Source organism: Coturnix japonica, chromosome 3, assembly GCF_001577835.2.
Source record: "Coturnix japonica isolate 7356 chromosome 3, Coturnix japonica 2.1, whole genome shotgun sequence".
NCBI classification, from domain to species: domain Eukaryota; kingdom Metazoa; phylum Chordata; class Aves; order Galliformes; family Phasianidae; genus Coturnix; species Coturnix japonica.
This window is the reverse complement of record NC_029518.1, coordinates 32,825,916-32,844,949: the sequence shown is the minus strand read 5'-3', so window position 1 is coordinate 32,844,949 and position 19,034 is coordinate 32,825,916. Positions and strand designations below refer to the sequence as shown.

General features: G+C 34.6%; 1 protein-coding gene across 4 annotated transcripts in view; it reads left to right on the top strand.

Annotated features, from left to right (window-relative positions):
- Nucleotides 1-19,034, top strand: part of CHRM3 (cholinergic receptor muscarinic 3) — a 244,524-nt gene that overhangs the window by 135,578 nt on the left and 89,912 nt on the right. For 2 of the 4 annotated variants that reach the window (XM_015857819.1, XM_015857820.1), the window contains exon 2: nucleotides 2,363-2,431. The exons of the other annotated variants lie outside the window; for them this stretch is intronic. The gene's annotated coding sequence lies outside the window, so the exon portion shown is untranslated. The remainder of the gene's footprint in view (nucleotides 1-2,362; nucleotides 2,432-19,034) is intronic. 4 annotated transcript variants of the gene reach the window in all.

Here is a 19,034-nt window from a genome sequence, read left to right as displayed (position 1 = left end):
GCTCTTGTGTTGAGTTAATGAGTCATTCATGAGGCACTGAATGCTATAATGGTTTAAAAGTTGATAAATGTCAGAAATCAATTTTCCAAAGACAAATTCCTTTTTGTCTCTAGTTCTTTAACAAAGTGTAAGCAATAGCTCTTGATGGCAAGGGGAGAACATAGACTAGTGTTCGTAGTGTTCAGCTCATTCATTCATCTTTGCTTATTTATTTTGAAATAGAGTAGTTGAATTCTTTGGAGTAAAAAAGGTAACACAAACTGATCATTTGTAATATGCAACCTGAGAGAAATCGTCCATTTTGTACTAGGATTAGATTTGCTACTTAAATGTATGATGGAAATATTTGGATATTTAAACTTAAGTGAACAAAATATATTTGCTCTAAAATGTAAATCCCTCTAGACTGCAGTGTAAACAATTATTTCATTACATGCATTAAAAAACTCAAGTGGAGTGGTTATGTCTGAGTTCTATTCAGACTTTTTTTTTTTTTTTTTGGAGGGAGACTGTTAGTTTTCACAATTACACAATTCTATTTCCTCTGGCAATAACAAAAAAGTATATATATATGTATTGGCTTTTCTAGTCACGTACTTCACCAGAATGGTCATGCCTAACTTGTAAGGGCTGACTAGTTCGCAGCTATAGGTGGTATGTGAGATACAGAATTCAAGACGAGCATGATTTCCATAACCACTTCAAAGGAAATACATTATAAATAAAATACATTTCTCTAGGGGTTTACAAAACCATTCTGTTTATAATTTAAATTACATTAGGCTAAGTAAAATAGTACAGTGAAATCCTCAAGGGATTTAAGTTTGAACATTGCATTACTTCCATTAACTGGAAGTATTTTACTATCTCTCAAAAGTTTATTTTTCATTGAATATATATATATATGTATGTATGTATATATGTATAATTAAAAGTATTGTCCTAATAACAGGACTAATTAGTTAATGTTCTGTGTTCCTAGTCTTTCTGTGCAGTTGATTGAAATAGCTTTATTTGCTTACCACCCTTCATTTCTCACTACTTCATTTCTGGTGACCATCTGAGCATCTTTGTATGACAGATAACTACCACTATTTGGCAGATTTTCTACTTCTAAGTGAACTCAGACTGACAGTGAGTTTCTTGACTAACCTGAAGTTCTGATTCACAACCGGAAGGCATTAGACTTTCTTTTGTTAGAATATTTTAGTCTACTCATTCAAACCACACAGCTTGTTTCTCCCAGGTTATTCACAGAGGTAATCGTTACACAGGAACTGGAACATGAGGGAATCTGTTTGTCTCCCTACTTTAAAAAAGTAATTCAGATACAGAGAGAATATTATATACACATGTGCATATATATGTGCATGTGTGTATTTTGTGTATGTATGTAGAAATATGATTTGCTGTTATAAATAAAGTTTCCTTTCTTCTCTTACTAGAAACTTGTGCCTATTCGTTTTCATACAGGATTTTAATATGGTAGTCCACTTTAAAGCATTTGAAGATAGTATGACTTTCAAGAGGGGATGATTGGATCGCTACTAGGAAGGTTTTAGAGTACCTCAGAGAACTACTTAATTCTAAGAGCGATTTATTCTCTCTTCCTTTTTCACCCTGTGGCAAGACATCCAGATGGAACTGGATCAGGTTATCATTTGGAACAGCAAGGAAGACAAGACAGAAAATAAGCAGTGCCAGACTCCTCTGATATTCACAGCTTTTCAATATCGTTATCTGTGGAGTTGATCTAAGCATATATAAGCTTACAGAAGCTGACAGGGCTTATATAGTAGAAGCAAAGCAGTCCCATAAGGGAGACATTCCCATTTTAGAGTCATTTTTAAAACAGCTGCTAATCACCATTTAAAGCTTAAAACAAGCTCTGCATTTCATATCAATTAATTTTAAGTGGTTTATTTTTAATGGGAAAATAAATCTTTCCAACTAAGTATTAACAATATTAATTTTTTATTTTTATTTTTTAAGAAGCGATACACAATATTTCCTCTAATTAATGAAATGTTTTATTTTTTTAAGGAGTACTTTTAGAGGGCAATACTAATTCAGCTAATGCTGGATTGAATAAAAACTTACTTACCTGGAGGTTTCATGTTAGATTGAGCCAGTTTTGCAGGAAGGGAGATAATAGGAAATATCAAAGTTTAGACATATTTTCTGTTGACTCAGAACCTAACATTGCTAAGAGATATGTAAGAAGATTTAGGTCTAAAGAAATTATTTATTAGGGAATTTTTAAAAGATTTTTATTAGGGATGAAATAAGTTTACAGATTCATTGTATGTACATAGAAATCATTTATATTTCCAACGTGTAAATTTGTTTTGTTTTTTTTCAGTATAATATTTCTGCACATCAAAAATAACTTTTGTTCCTAGTGTTACGCAGACACTGCATGATTGTGGAGGTAAGAAACTCTGTTTCAAATTTACTATGGTGTTTCCAATAGAAATCAGATTTTCCTGTATTTTTAACTTTCTCCAACCGTATGCAAAAGTTGTTATTTTGCAAGTAGCTTATACTATGATTATGCCAGACTTGTTCCTTTGTTTTCCATCCCTTGTCATTAATTTTACAGATTATATTGTAAGGTTTAGTTATTGTCTATTTTGAAGCAGAGAACATTTGAGAAAAGGAAATAATTCAAACATAGAAACTGCATTCATACTTCTTTTTTTTGTACTTTTTCTGCCTTTTTCCGTTTTAGACAGTAAATGAACAAGTGATTAGAAAACACAGCTTTATCTTCAGTTCTAGGGCATGCTGTATTAGCAGTGCATGAAAGCTGGAGGGTTCACAGTCAGCACTGAGCAAGATGGTCATTGCTGATTTGCTCAGTGCTGGGTGAATTAGTAAGGTTATGGTTTCATGCCAGTACATATCTCCTGAAAAATGCTTGCATTTTATTAGGATGGTTTTGCAGAGCTGATTTGACCAAATAAGGTGCTGAGGGCCAATGCCCTAAGATATAGCAACTCTCCAAATGCTACAGTCTCAAGGTCAGCCCCTGTATTGATTTTAAATGTAACTTAATGCAGTAGTTTGTGTGTGATCAAAAAAAAAAAAAAAAAAAAGCATTCATTCAATGCATTTTAAAATCTCTCCTTGTTTAGTGAATTTGGAGTAAGTGACTTTGATGGAAGCTCATTGTTTCTGGCTAGAACAAGTAGGTTCTAGTTTATCCTTACACAATGTGCTGATACTCTGGTATGAGAGAAGATTTAGAGGCATGTTTGCTATAGCTTGTAGTGACTGTACTAGGGAGTACTTAAAATTTATTGTAGGAATTAAGAAGAAATTAATAGCATGTGTGTACATTTTCCTATGAAAGACACTCCATCCCTTACAATTATTGCTATATTATGTTATTAACAGAGAAACAATACTGACAAAATGAGGATTGGCACTTATGAATTTATGTCTTAGATGTAAAATGAATGATTTACTACAATTCTTCAGTTTCAAAATTCTCTAAATTTAATTAAATGATTAATTAATTTAAAACTATTCTTTCTAAGTGGAGTGAAAGGTATTTGAAAAAACAGCATGTAGTAATTTATATATCTGTAGTAGTTTACATATCTCTGGTTGGAATGTTAAGCAGAGGTTGAAAAAATGTCATCAAGAAATTTATAGGCATTGCTGATCGCAAACTTGAAGAATTGGGCCAGCAACTAGATTAATTATCTTTTATGGAATCTTTGTGGCCAAATTATCTAAAAGCAAACTTTGTTGTTTATTTTAAAAAGAACTTGGATAAACAGTGAAAAAAAAAAAAAAATAGTCACAGCAAGTTGAGGTTAGAAACCTTTGCTTAAAAAAGCTTTAGCTTAAGCAACATTTAGCTTTGCTATGCCAGAAACTTATGTTGACACCAGATGTGGTCTGAAGTTCAGATATGTGGTCAGAGCAGGATATTATTTGATGTCTACTGAGCACTGATACTCCCAGCTCTTTGGCATGGGATGATGAGGGTGAGGAAGAAGGACTGGCAGCATGGGGCTAGGTCCCTTCCCTCTCCTTCTCCAACTTTTCCCATAAATTGCTTTTCCCATAAATTTTTGATTATTTTCATTCAGTTTATATAGAAGGGTAGGAGGAGGAAGGCATACTGCATAGCCTAAGTTTTGGCTCTGCCAAGGACAAGAACAAAATTTCAAAACCCAGGGTTACCCAGCGCACCTCAGTTCTAAGTGATTCAAAGTGTGCAGAGCAGCCTGGGAGGTGGGCAGGCATCCACTGGTGTACCAGCTTCCCAATATCCCTGGCCTCAGCTGGCAAGTCAACTCTTCCAGAATATGCTAGAATATGAAGAAAACGCTTTTCATGTGTATATTTTCAGGAAAAGGTTTTCTTACATCATGCAGGGCAAGGCTGGAGAGAGATTAATGTTGTGGACAGAAGAACCTGTCATGCTAAATAATTAAAGAATATTTTAGTAACATTATATTATAGTTAAAAAAAAAAAAGAAAGTTAAAACAAATTTTTTAAATGTCACACATATATCATATATATAAATATATAAAAATATATAAACACATTATATAATATATTACCTATATTATATATTATAACATAATATTTATGGATGTCTGTATATATCTATATAGAATGATAGATAAGGGCATCAATCTGTGTATATATAAATGTCAGAGACATGTCATATATACAATATACAATATATATAATTACATATATAAAATAAAATATATTATGAAAGATATATATTGTATCAATCTATATGTAAAAATGTCAAATATATATGTTGTATTTATATGACTGAAGGATATCTGAGACCAGGGTACTGCAGAGCTTTGATAGGGAAGTTGTATAACCCAGAACAAGGGTTACCTAGTGGTAGCATGGCAACTAGGACTCAGTAACGTAAATGCCCTCTGCTCATAGTTGTAACCTGAAGTCAGACAAAACATTCTCTAGATTTATTTCAGTTTGTCTCTGCGCTCACTTTTTAGCATTTCCTCATAGATTTTTTCCACTACTATCTGTAGGATCTGGTGGTTAGGGTCTCAAGTTCTTGTATGTACTCATTGAACACTTCCTATGTAACCTCTAGATGACTGAGCTGCAAGCAACGCAGCTTGCAAGAGAAGACTTTTCAGGCTGATTTCTGATTTTCAGGTGAGCTTCGGTCATGCCTCCCATACAACTTTCCCTAAGATTATTATAGCAGTTGTGTGGCTTCACAGAGGAATTTGAACAGCTAGAGGCTCTGATGGTCTGAAAAACACTACCCAAGGAAAATGCCTCTTTGATGAGCTTAATTTCTACTTACTGTACACTATATACATTCTTAGCAATTTCTTTTCCTTCAAATAGCAGCCAATTGCGACTACTACTGACCATTATCTTTACTCTGCTTCTTGGGGACTATTTGGATTATGTACCTAAACGTCAGCTGGCATTGAAAAAGATTTAAGATAAAGACAAACAGTTTTTCTTACAAGTCTTTTCTGGTGGAGAAAACTTAGAAATCTCAGGACTACCAAATTATTTCCCCTTTTTCTATTTAGTCTCATAGCTTTATATTTGACATTAGCAGACGTTCTGTTGCCAATTTTTTAATTATCTGTAATTGTTGAAGACAATGGGGATAGTTCTCACAGAAGACAGTTTGGGATGAAACATACAAAATATCTACAAAAAGTATAAAACATATCATTGGATGTCACTGTATGCTTATATTAAATGCATAGCACACATACAATTATGATTACTTGTAGTAGGTTTTAGCAGTTTAAGCTCTAAAAAAGTAAGTTCAGGGTAAATAGTAGTCATAACTATTACTTTGCTCAGATTATTTCCCAGTAAACATAGAGAACCGTTGGAAAGAGACAATAATTATTGGGATATTTGTTGAAGTTTCTTCATCTTTCTAAAGGCAGTTTAAAATTTTATTAGTTTGAGTGAGGTTTTTTAGCTATGGCAATTTAAAAAAAAAGAAGACAGGTTGAAGAAAGGCCTGAATTCTTTTGGGGTATGATTTATGCAAATACTGCCTGTGGAGCAGGACAGTAGAACAGCAGTGTCTATCACTTATGCTATCATAATGTCCATCACTTATGTTAACATTGAAAATCAAATGAGTAAAGCTTCAAAATATTCATGAGAAAGAAGCTGGTGAACTGCTTTAATATATATAATGTATATATATATCTTCAAAAGAGAATTTAAAGTTTTTAGGATTTCTTAAAAAAATAAAATGAGGAGGAAACAACACTTAAAGAAGACAGGACTTCATCTGTAAAAAATCCAGTGGAGGACTTCTATATACTGTGCTACACATAATTTTATCTTCTGATGAAAGGGTGAGGTGAAACTTCCAAAATTCAAGCTTGTGCTTCAAGGGAGCTTAGGTTTTTCTATGTTAGTGATTGTATCTCAAGGCTATTTTCTCTGGCTATAAATCCCTTTTAAGAATTGTATATAAACTGACTGTATCTCAGTGTGGGAGTGAGGAGTGTCCTTTTGTCAACACTGGAACCAAGAGTGTTGTGAGTCGGGTATTTGAGAAGAATACAATTGCTTGTTGGCTGCTTTGTTCTTAGTCCTTTTTCTTTTAGAATACTTGCCTCAGAAATAATCTTACAGCTTTGAAATTTTACTTCAGTTTGCAGTGTAAAAATCCCCAAATTTATTTCTTAAATATCATATTTACAAAGTTCCCTGCAGGTAAAGATGGATGGACTTCTTTCTTTATCAGTGTATTTCTGGATGCATGTATTTGTTTCTATATTTGCTGTCATGACTACAAGCTTAAAACTAATGAAATTCTACTGTCCCAGCTTAGTGAGGCTTAATAAGCATGTGGTAATTTTAGCAGAGAAGAACAAGTGATTGCCCTTGGACACCTATAGGCTCGGGAGTCAGAAAGATGAGAATCTTTATTCAGAGTTTTTTTGAAAAATGACAGTATATACAGTTAATATGAATTAAAACATCTTTTTTCTTTAAGTTTGGGATGAAATGTAGCAACACACTGTTTCATTTTAGTGATTCTAAATATTCCATCACCATAAAGTTAACCATGATTAGATAATTGAAATATCTTTGCATTATTTTTTTTAATATATAAAATTGGGGCTTAATTTATTTTTAATTGACCTTGAGGTTTGCATGCTAACATAATATAGATAGCCTAAACAGATAACACCCTGATGGATTCAGGAAAGAATTATTTCAGCAAGCTATCTAGATGCATCTATCATCAGAAGAGTATCAGAATTTTTCCATCATAAAATAGGATTAGCATAAATGAGACTAGAATGTTTTGTCTTCAGTACTGTTTCTTTTTCAAGTCTTATCTGTGATCTGGTGACTAGTTAACTACCCATGTAGATTTTTATCTATTCAGCCTCTATGTGATCATTTGCCATGGATGGAAAAACCATGAGAAATAATAACCAGAAAATTACTTTTAATTAATTAAATATGAACATTTGCATAAGAAGATAAAGGAGGGTACAAATTGATTAATATATTTATTTACTCTATTTGTTTATACTATATATTAATATATTAATATATATATATATTATGTATATGTATATATTATATAATCATGTATTTATGTATATGTATATACGTAATACTATATATATTATATATACTCAAACTAACTGTATTCCAAACATTACATATATATACCAAACTTAGTAGCTGTCAGTATGTCTGTGCTCAAGCTCTAGATGAAGAAGGAGTCAGAATGCTGTGATTTACTAGGTGCTCCTACAGGTACCATGTGTGTAGTTCACTGCTTGAGTGGAGGAGAGACTGCTTCATCTGCCCCCTTTGGATGATTTAGGAAAAGTTCATTTCCTTCTGCTCAGATCAGGGTTTGTTTCAAACAGCTTTGTGCCAGTGGGAGTGACACAAATCCAAGATTTTTCTGCCCCATTTTCTACAGGCAGTTGAGTAGCAACAGTGGTACTGCCCTGGGAAAAGATGTGCATTCCTTCATTTCTCACCTTTGTGCAGATGTACAGTAACCAGGGTGACCTGTATAGTCCTCCTTATCTATTTTTCATCTGAAAAAAACGCAAACACAGTCAGTCCTTTTATAATGGCTAACACATCCCTTAGAAAACCATGGACATCTGGCTTACAGTTATTAAATGAGGTTATACGTGTGTTTCACAAAAACAATAGACTGAAAGAAGCAGAACGTTTGTATGACACTTTTAATCTCAGAACAGTACAGATGACTTTTATCCTCAACTTCTGATAGTAACTGGATAAGAAGCTTGGATAAACTGTGAGAGATTGCCTTCTTGGATCGGATCGCAGTAGGCAAGAGCTTGATAGCACAGCTATCTGAAGACAAGCATGGCTCTGTTATCTGCAGGCATCAGCGTCAAGGTACCTGTTGTGCTTAGCCCTCTGGAAAGGTACATGTCAATTAGTCTTATATGGTCTAAGTTTCAGTATGATTTTAAAGTTGTTTAACTAATTGCCATAGATCAGTATCGTAAATAAAAAATGCTGCAAAACCAACACGATGGAAATGTGCAAATCATGACTTTGTAGAACAAACTGCATTAGCATGTGCAAGCTGGCAAATAGTACAAGGAGATAAGCATGTTGTAGCACAGAAATTGAGTGACATGAAACTAAAGCTGTTTTATACTAGTCATTGCTGCATTTTAATAGTTGAGAAGTAAATTTTGGTGTAGCATTCATCAGAGAATTTAGGAAGAAAATCTTTAGTTATAATCCTATGCTCAGAGTCCTTCCTGATCTCTACAGTCTGAATCAATCATTCTAAATCTATATGTATATATGTGTGTGTGTTTGTGTGTGTGTGTTAGGAAACTTTTTTCTACAGCAAGTGCTGAAACAGGAAAACAGTTGACCATATGGTAAAATTCTTAATCAGGGATTGCTGAGGGACTTTTCTAAATTTGCATCATAATACAAAGTCTTATCTTCCAATCAATAGTATTTGCAAACTCAAAGCACTTATTTTTGTTATGATGGTGATGTTGATTGCTTGCCAAATACTGTACTTGATCTCTTTTAGTACTGCCCTTCCCATAGCAATACTGAAGCATCTTTTGGATATTAATTGTTCACTTATCCCATGTACAAAGAAATGTGCTGCTGTTAGTCCTCAAACTTTGAGGATCCAGATAGCCAAATAAATCTTTTTCCATCTCTCATGCTTTCATCTTTAATACTTCATCACCTATAACTGGGGCTTTTTCAATTTCCTGTAAATCCATTGCTTTCTTTTCGTTTCTTTCTTTCAATGTTCTTGATTACACCTGTGTTTTGCTTACAGGTGCTACTGAAAAAAAACCTTACTATAATGTGTTTCAGAGCTTCCTGAGGCTGCAAAGCTTTAAATACTAGGAATCCTTTATGAAAGGTCAGAACCTTACTCAGACTAAACATGTATACAGAAGCACATAAGGAAGAAATAAATCTGAGCAATTTTAGTTATATTTAGGCTATATTAAATGTGTTTTTAAAGGTGGTCTGAGTAAAAGAAAGAACATTTCACTTCCTTTTCCCAGTGGAAAGAGTGAACACTGGAGGATCTTTTTATGAGTACTCAAAAAAAAAACCCAGTAATGTGAAGTCACATCCTATCACATTTGCTGAGATTGCCCTATTTCTGGTTAAGAAATGTGTTACTAGATATGTACAATAATGCATATTATCTTTTGAGAGAATTGTTATAGTTGCCTCAACTTTACTCAAAGGAAATTTCATAGACAATCTGTGAGGGTTTGAAATGAAATAGTATCATCCCATTGCACCATCTGTGTGAGCCATTCTCAGACTTCCCTTACAGACTAAGAATGCGGTTGCATAATGGACCAAGGATTCAGAACTCTTCATATTACCCAGAAATTTTTAGAGGTTGACTTGACATCAGGTTATAAATCTGTACTGTTATGTGTGTTCAAAGCACTGCTCTTGCTGTTGCACAAAGGAAGAACACTGGCTGCATTTCAAAGTTGAAAGCATATCTTAGTATTTCATAGCTTTTCTAATATTTTTCCTACTTTTCTTATTCATCATTTTAATGTAGATATGCTGAATTTATTAATGTGCTTACTATAAATCAATACACCTTCAAAAAGCTGTTTTCATCTGGCTGGATGATACTAGAATCTGAATCTGTGAAATTCCATTGGAAATCTCAATATTGTGCTGCTACCCATGTTCTAATCCTTACTCTCTATCTTTTCAATTCTGAAAACCACAGAGATGACTGGGAAATATAGTAAATACAATGCATGCTATCTTATTCCCAAGTCAATTCCCTACTTGTTTTTTTTGTTTGTTTGTTTTGTTTTGTTAATCCAATATAAAGTAACTTATCCTCAACAACAACAACAAAAGAGTGGAAGAATGTAGTTCATTTTTACTTAAATGATTTTACTTCATTATTTTTCATTTGTAGAGATTGCTACATATTTTTTAAAAGTATCATTTTAGTAATGTACTTATCTCTGTGAAAAACCTTGCCTGTAACTTTTTTTTTCTTAATGATTTTTTTTTTTTTATTTTATAAGCAGAGCTTTTTGAAATCTGTTATTAGATTCCATGTTTGCAGAGAAAAACTAAGAAGAAAAGGGCACGTCCCAAAGGAGATATTTTTGTTGAACTAGAGTTAAGGCTAGTTACCCTAGTGATTAAATTAGCCTATCACACATACTTTCTGCAGTCTGAACTTCTGTGTGATTTTCAGCTGCTTTAGTTAAACAGTTAAATAATATCTGTAGACTTTCAGATCCAAAACTACATTGTTTTTTCCTAAAAAATACATTTTGGCAACACCTTAGCCAAAGTAGATGAGCCAAGGACTGATCTGAAACAGGCTGAATTCAGAGGAGGTAGGGAAGTGGGCAATATTCCCCTTGTTCAGTTTAAACATCTACAGACAGATTCCAAGGTCTGTTACTTTGGGTCATATTACCTCATCCAAATTTTGCATAAATTAAGAGGCTCCATCATGAATTATACATTTGATCCAGGTTTTGCTGTAGAGAAAACCAGAACCCCAAAAGGGAATATTTCCAGAGAAAGCTGGATTCCACATAGTACATAGTTTCTGCCCTACCTACTCATCCATTTTCATCTTCTCTTAGCAATCATAGAATCATAGAATATCCCTAGTTGAAAGTGACCCTCAAGGACCCCTGAGTCCAACTCCTTTTTCCACACAAGACCACCCAAAATTCAAACCGTATTTCTTAGAGAATTCTCCAAATTCTCACTGAACTTCAGTAGGCTTGAGATCATACCACTGCCCTAGGGGGACTGTTCCATGCCTGACCACTCTCTAGTGCAGAAACCTTACATAACCCCCACCTGACCCTCCCGTGACAGAGATCCATGCCATTCCCTTTGGCCCACTTTCTGTCACAGAGAGCAGAGCTCCATGTTGTCCCTCCACTCCCTGTGAGGAAATAATGTAGACTACCACAAGGCCTATTTTCTTGGCTGAACAAACCAAGGGACCTCAGATGCTCCTTGTACACCTTGCCCTATAAATCCTTCAACATCTTTGCATCCCTCCTTTCAGTGCTAAGAATTTTATGTCTTTCTTTTATAGTGGTGCTCAAACCTGCACACAGTGCTTGAGTTGAGGTCGCTGCATCACAGAGCACTGCAGGACAGTCTGTTTTCTCTTGGCCCACAGGAGCATAACTAGTCTGGGGTCTCCTTACTGTCGTTTAGCACCCTCAGAAATTCGCTGTTTTAATACCTCTGTGTCTGTACTCAAATATGTAAAAAGAACTATAGTGGGAATCGGGTCTCCATGTGATGGGGCTAGTGGTACAGTTAGGACAAACATATGAATCTAAGTAAGTCCATGGTTTAGAATGATAGTGATCCTTTATTATCAGAAAAGAACATCCACTTCTCTGTTACAGCCTTTTGATGTCTTGGATTATTCCTTTGTTTTGCAGCCAGTCACTACTTAATTTTGTTTAATCTACTTCTTATTGATGTAAACTATTCTAACATGTACCATATGCTTGTATTCAACTTTTTATTATTTTTTACTGATGAATGGCATTTCCAAATTTGCACTTATAGACAGTACGAAATAGAATGAAAAGAAAAAAAAGCTTTAAATGAAACAATAGCTACCTGTAGGTAGCAGGATTAATTTACTGCATATGACGATAGTTAAAAAGAATGATCTGCACACCATAAGATCTAATTGTTCACTCTTAGATCTCTTTGTTTAGGGATAAATCGGTTGTATTGTGAAAATGTTATTAGTTGATACCACTGATGTATAAGGTAAGGAGAAGTAGGACTATGCGTGTAGCTTGTCAGAAGGATCAATTTAAAATTCAAGAGTTACTCATTTTTCCCACCTTTGCTTGGGAAAGTGGAAAGACTGTGGTGGCATCCTGGAAAACTATAAAACATCTTTTGATTTGTTTTCAGAATAGGATGTGGAATTTTTATCTGCCAGACTATGATAAATTGAAAACTGTATTAACAAAGAAATAATTTAAGACAGTGTTCCTCTTGTACCTCAAACTGTCTTAGATTAACTGAATCCAGGACAACTGGGGAGTTCAGTTGGAGTTAGTAGTGCATATATCTATGCAGTATCTCAGATAAGCTCTACTGCCAGTGTGTTAACCAACTGAATTTCATGTTTCTGCAGCTCTCATTGATCTCTGATATCACCAGACTAGACCCCTTGCCTATGTAACTATTGAAAGTTTCTAGAGCTTTAGTTTAATAAAATGAGCTTACAGAACCAGGATTGATTTCATGGAGCATGTTTACTCACTATTTCAATAATGAGCAGTTGGCCAAATGGAATCAGATAGCTACTGCTTAGCTTAGAAATTAGAGCAGAAAACAATAATTAAGTATATCTTGGTTAATCTCATGCTCTGCTGGTACACTTAAGTGTAGGTGTGGAATAAACATATGTCCCTTGAGAGTCTTCAGGGTGGTAATACTCTAGATTCCTTTTAATTTAAAGCAGCATACTCTGCAAACAACACTGATATTGACCTCACTGGATTTTAAATTATGTCAATTACTCTACAGTGCCTCAATCCATGAAAATTTTGCAGGCTTTTCTTAGGCTTTCATTTTATCTGAGAAGTCAGCTTCAGGGAATATACAGCAAGGCCTTATGCATATCTTTCATGTAACATGTCAAAAATGTTGAAGCCATTTTGAGCACAGCCAGAATACATTCTTAATTACAGTTACAATCTGCAACTTCAAACTATAAAATTTGAACCACGTTGTCATCTCTTTCCAAAGAACATGACTCAGTTATTCCAGCTGGAAGCTTATACCTGGGCCAAGAAGATGATGGCTCTTCTGGAGTTTTCAAGCTTCAGAGGATTAATCTTGCTCGCTAATTAACTAAGCAGCAATGACAGAAACACTGTGTCTGTTAACATATTTCAGAGTTGTACTGTGCTAAGAAGTTGCTCTGTGATCTTATACACAACCAGAGACATATATTTTCCTACTTTTTGTCTTTTTGAGCATGCCCAATGCTTTCCTTTCTGTCTAACGAGTTCTGCAGTTCAGTACACAGTTAGTGTGTATGCCAGCTCTTACAGCCTTGTATCTTCAATACTGCTCTTCAGTTTCCTGTGGAACAAAATGTCCTGTCATGACACGTTACATACAGTTACATGAGTGAATAATTCTCTGTCAGCTCTCTTCATAATTCTGTTCTGTGCTATTGTTAAATAATAAGGTACTGAACTTAGCTTCAACATAAGGCATGATCCTTTTCAGATTAGAAGAGCATCTATGATTTGTTTAATTGGCCTTTCATGTTTGTTTTTTTGAGGTTTGGGTTTATTTTTTAAGCATTCTTGAAGTTACTTAACTCTTCAAGATCCATGTTTATTGTATGTCATCAAGACATCCTATTTATCTTCTTCCTTTATTTATACAACAGCTGTTGATACCAAGTAACCTTTTGTATTACAGATTCAGTTTCTGGGGAATATATTTATCCCCTTCACTCTCATTAAATGAGAAAAAAAACAAAAAAAACCCACACTTGTATATTTCTCCCTGGATACAAATAAGGGAAAACTGTGGTCTTAAAACAAAATTGATACATAAAACAATCTTCTCTCTACTGATCTTTCCTGCTCTCCCATCTCAAATTGCAAATTAAACAATTAAATAACCGAGATGTATTTATATAACATTACAACACTTTTAAACTTGAGAAAACACAAGCTAAACCACTGTTTTTCTGGAATTTGATGAAAGATAAATGTGGCCTAAGCATTGCCTTTGGGAGTGTTTCTGTTGGGATTTTTTGGGTGGTTATCTGCCTTTGTTTGTTAGGGCTTATTATGTACTGATATTATATAAACTAATCTGAGTTACAGCATTATTTCATTTGTAACTGGAGATCAGTGCAGGAGGTAGAAGAAAATATCTCTTGTATGAGAACTGCTACCAGGATGTCAGTAGTGGGTGTCAGCAGGACACTGGGCATGAGCGTGAGGTTCAAATCATGCTCTTGCAAAGCAGGGCCGGTACATCATGGGATTTCTAAATCCACACTTGTGCAAGAACCATGTTTCAGTGCCTGAAATACTGTTCAGAATACCCTACTCTGTTTTAAAAGAAGAAATATGATAAGAAACTAGACTTTATGAACTTGTGTGATACTCCTGCAGTGCCAGTGCAGGTCTTGTAATTGCTATGACTGCCTACCCCTCTTTCTTTTGTTTGCATTTGTTAATTTTGCCTTATCATCTATTCAGTTTTTGGTTGTTTATTTTTTTATTTTTATTTTTACATAGAAATAAAACATGGTGGGAAGTAAAATAGCATTCTAATCAATAATCACAAATGTCCTAAATTTTAATATACCCTTACCTTTCCTTGAATGGCAAATTAATTTCTCCTTCTGCCTGTAAAATTTAGTACATGATTAAAGTAAGTGTATGCAATAAAGATACTAATCTGTGGTAGATTTTTCAAATAATACTTATGGTTATAACAAAAGCTTACTGTGCTGGCATTGGACCAGTATTGCTTTATATGGACAAAGGGAAAGCCAAAACTTGACTCGTTACATTATAAGCTCTTCATAATAAGAAAGGTTTAGAATTCCTTAATCTCAGGATTTACCAAATGATATTTAATGTATTCCAGATGCTTCAATTAATCTTCCCAAAGACATGAAAATATTCCATATTCTCCAAATCCATCTGCTGGTATCCCTTCAGTTTCAGATGAGCTACTGTGGGTCCTTGAATATATTTTCTGTTTTGTATTTTTGAAGGTAAATTGTTAATGGGTTATTCAAAGTTAATTCTGTTCACTGATCAGTCACTGAGGGAGAAACTGCATAATTAGTAGAACTAAATTATTGTCAGACCAACTGTTTCATAGTCAATGAGAAATGTAAAGCCTATACCATAAAAATAATGTTAAATTTTAAATTATTGCATCAAAGACAATAAATCCAATATATGCAGATATTGGATTTATTTCCTCTAATTGATTACTATTCTATGGAACTGTTACTTTTGACTTCAATTTGGACACTATTGATAATTATTTGACAAGAACACGACCATGGGTATATCAACTTAACTGGCTCTTCATCACAGACCACTGGCTACTGCAAACTGTTATTTTGGATGCTATGCTTTCTTCAGAGAGCCTAAAATCTGAATGTGGATAGCGTGTAAAAACGCTAAAAAAAAAACGTGTAAAACGTGTAAAAAAAAAAAAAATCATGATGCACAGGAGGCCACTTAAAGTAGCCACAGTCTATGCCATACCTTTCACAGAGTGAAACACCATCTCACACGTGGATTTTCTGCAGTAGTCAGATTTTATGACAGCCTTGGCACACACTGTAGTTGGTGGAAAAAAAATACCTTCTGTTTATTGGATCAGTGACTGAGGAAAATCAGTTGCCTGAAGGGAACTTATTCCTCCTTCTCTAGGAGTGTCCCAGCAGTGGGGGTGAAGCACTATATTTGGGGCTCCCCCAGCAGTGCTGCGAACAGTAGCAGCCTTTTACTAAAGCTCCAAAGTTCAGCGGCACCTACAGAACTAGAGAATTACAGCCATCATAGAGAAGGGCTCCCCTCTCCTCTGAATACTGCAGTTATTTTCTTGTAATTATGAGTATTTGTAGCTTGGTACCATCACTGTTTTAATCTGCAGCCATTTCGGAGGTGCCTCATGATCTCAGGGTCAGGTATCAGAGAAAGACAAAAATGGGTTGTGTGATATCACTTCTCTTAACTTGTTTTGAAATGCATTTTGTTGTTTTGTTGCTGTTTTTTCCTGCTTTAAAGCAGAATTTTGAATGAAATAATTCTGTAAGTTTGCTCAAATCTTACTAAATTATTTCTAGAGGTAGAGATAGATTTCCCTTGCTCAGGGCATACCACTGAGTACAGATGTATGCTGACAGGTCACCATTTAGCTTTCATGCTCCAGAAAGAACAGGGCATCTTCTGTTCTTGTTAGACCTCATGCTCTGGGGTTGAATGAACAAATGAAACTCTGGGATGAACGTAGACCTGTGCTACAGGGCTCTTAGCATTATTGCTGTGTGAATTCCAGAGATGAAAATCAGTTTACACTTAATTATAGAGTAGAAGTGATGGTACCTAAGTAGTGTGTGACTGTATCACTTGATTCAAAGTATTTACGTGTTTCTGGGAGTGTTTAATTCTTCAGTCTCTTGGGTTTAGTTTGGAGCCTGACTTTTGTATATACAAAATCTGTGGGAAAATTTAAGTTGTCTTCATTTTTCTATTTAAAAGAAGACTTAGAGCCAAAGTAGTATTTCATCATCACTTTTTATTGGTTGATAAGTATCTTCAGAACTTGTAACACTGCATGTTATAAGATTACTAATGCAAAATAGTAAATAATATAAAAAAGATTCTACAGGAGAGGCTGAATGTTGGATGCATTTCAATGAAGAGACCCTGGGAGAATTTTTCACTTCCAAATAAGTGATGCAGAACATCCTTTTGCCATTCAAAACTTGATACTGTGTGCAGTTGCTTCACTGTCACAAGAAGAGTGTGCATGTGTGTATAGGTAAGTAGGATTCATTAGTACATGTTGTGTCTCTGGCTAGGAAGGGTTTTGACACTAAGTTTAGTGTTCAATGAATGGTAAAAGCAGTAGTACCTACACTTGGTGAATGTGGCTTAGGATCGAGCTAGATACTTAGCCAAACTGGATTTCTAATTATATTGAGACTGGCAAAAAGATCAATCTGTTGCGAACTCTCAGATTTGACAGAAGAAAAAAAAAAAAAAAAAAAGACAACAAAACTATTTAACGATTTACCATGGTATTTATGATATTCTGAATTAATCCCTATACTTAGAAGAGAGATAAGCTCTTCAAAAAGAATAAATGTTTTCTGTTTATTGGTTTTAGAACTGCTATAAGAGGTAATAAAGAGCAACCTTAGAACTGTTTTTGCCTCTGCATAGGTGCCAGAATAATCTCTATTTTACTGCTGCACCTTAGCACTTGACATAAGGATTCAACTTGTCTCAACTTGAGCAAAATGGCTGATGATTTAGATGTGTCATGATGTATGCTGTTTATCTGATAAATTTAATTTCACAGGAGAAAATCACTCAAATCTGGTAGCTGTATGTCCAAAGCTTTATGTTAATTCTGTGAAACACTGGTCATTGTAACAACTATTCCCCCCCCACTACTTTTTCCTGACTTTATGTTAATGCAGTTAATATGATCTTCAAAAAAGCCTGCTGCCTCGCCATTGCTGATTACTGGGGCAGGCTATGAAATTATATTAGCTATTTTCTTTCTCGGTGCATCATTAATACTATAATGCAAGCCCATGTCAAAGAAAATAGCTGAAGAAAAATGTTGCAACTCAAATACGAAGCTGTTCAAAAGATCTTTCATGCATGATCACATCCAGGAGCAAAAGCTTTATCGCTCTGTAGGGAGGTGCAGAAGTCAGGACTAGTTGCTTTAACTGGTAATGTGTTCTTTTGGCAAAACAAAACCTGGGGTTTTGTTGAGTTCATCTGTCCTTGATCCACATGCCTTTCTTACTCTCCCGGAGACATAAATGGACATAGGTGGAATTTTGAGATGTCTTGATTTCAGTCTTCCAGTCTCTTTGTCTTTATTTCCAGTACTGATACAATTTTTCTGTTTTCGATTGATTCATATTCAGTGATGGAAGTGTTTCTTATTGTTCTCTTTTTTATGGACTGCTTTTTCATTATTTTAGCAAAAGAAGTTTGAGGGGAACAGCAAATGGAGAAAATAGGTTTTGTCTTCACACTTAGTATCTGGTTGGGAGATTTATGATCTTACGCCAATCCCATAATAAAATAATAATAATAATAGTAATGTAAATTATATTTGCACAAGCATTAAACATTTACAGAATTTTTCAAAGCAGAACTCTGGACATTTTAGATTTTTAAGTGCCATGGACAAAACTAATTACATTTCTTATGCTTCTAAAGGTAATATTTGTAACACTGTAAGCTCACAGCTTGTTCCTCATTTGTACTTCAAGTCCTATAATATTTGCTATTGTACTAGCGCATAGCTATTTATACATGGTCTCTAAATTAGATCTAAATTAAGCTGATCTTTATCAAGCGTGTTCTTTCTTACAACTTTATCTGGCAGCTTTAATACTTAAGCAGCTGGCCTCTGCCAGTAAAGTATTGCTATATTGCTAGTATACCAAAAAACATTTTTGAACATTCTTTCTTTAAAAGTAAGAGAGGGAAAGGTATCCTGTGCAAGAGAAATGTAGCAAATGCTATGTGGAGTTACAGGATTAACAGCTGTGTGGTCCTGTAGTGGCATCATGTTAATTCCGTGTAGAAAACATGCTATTGGCAACACACTATGCAATGGATTGGATCCAGGAGGAAATTTGTGACAAGTTCTCCCTGAAATCTGTTATATTGCTGTGAAAGTAGCATTTCAGTAGGGAAACCTATGAATTCTCTCTATGAAGGTTTATTGTTCA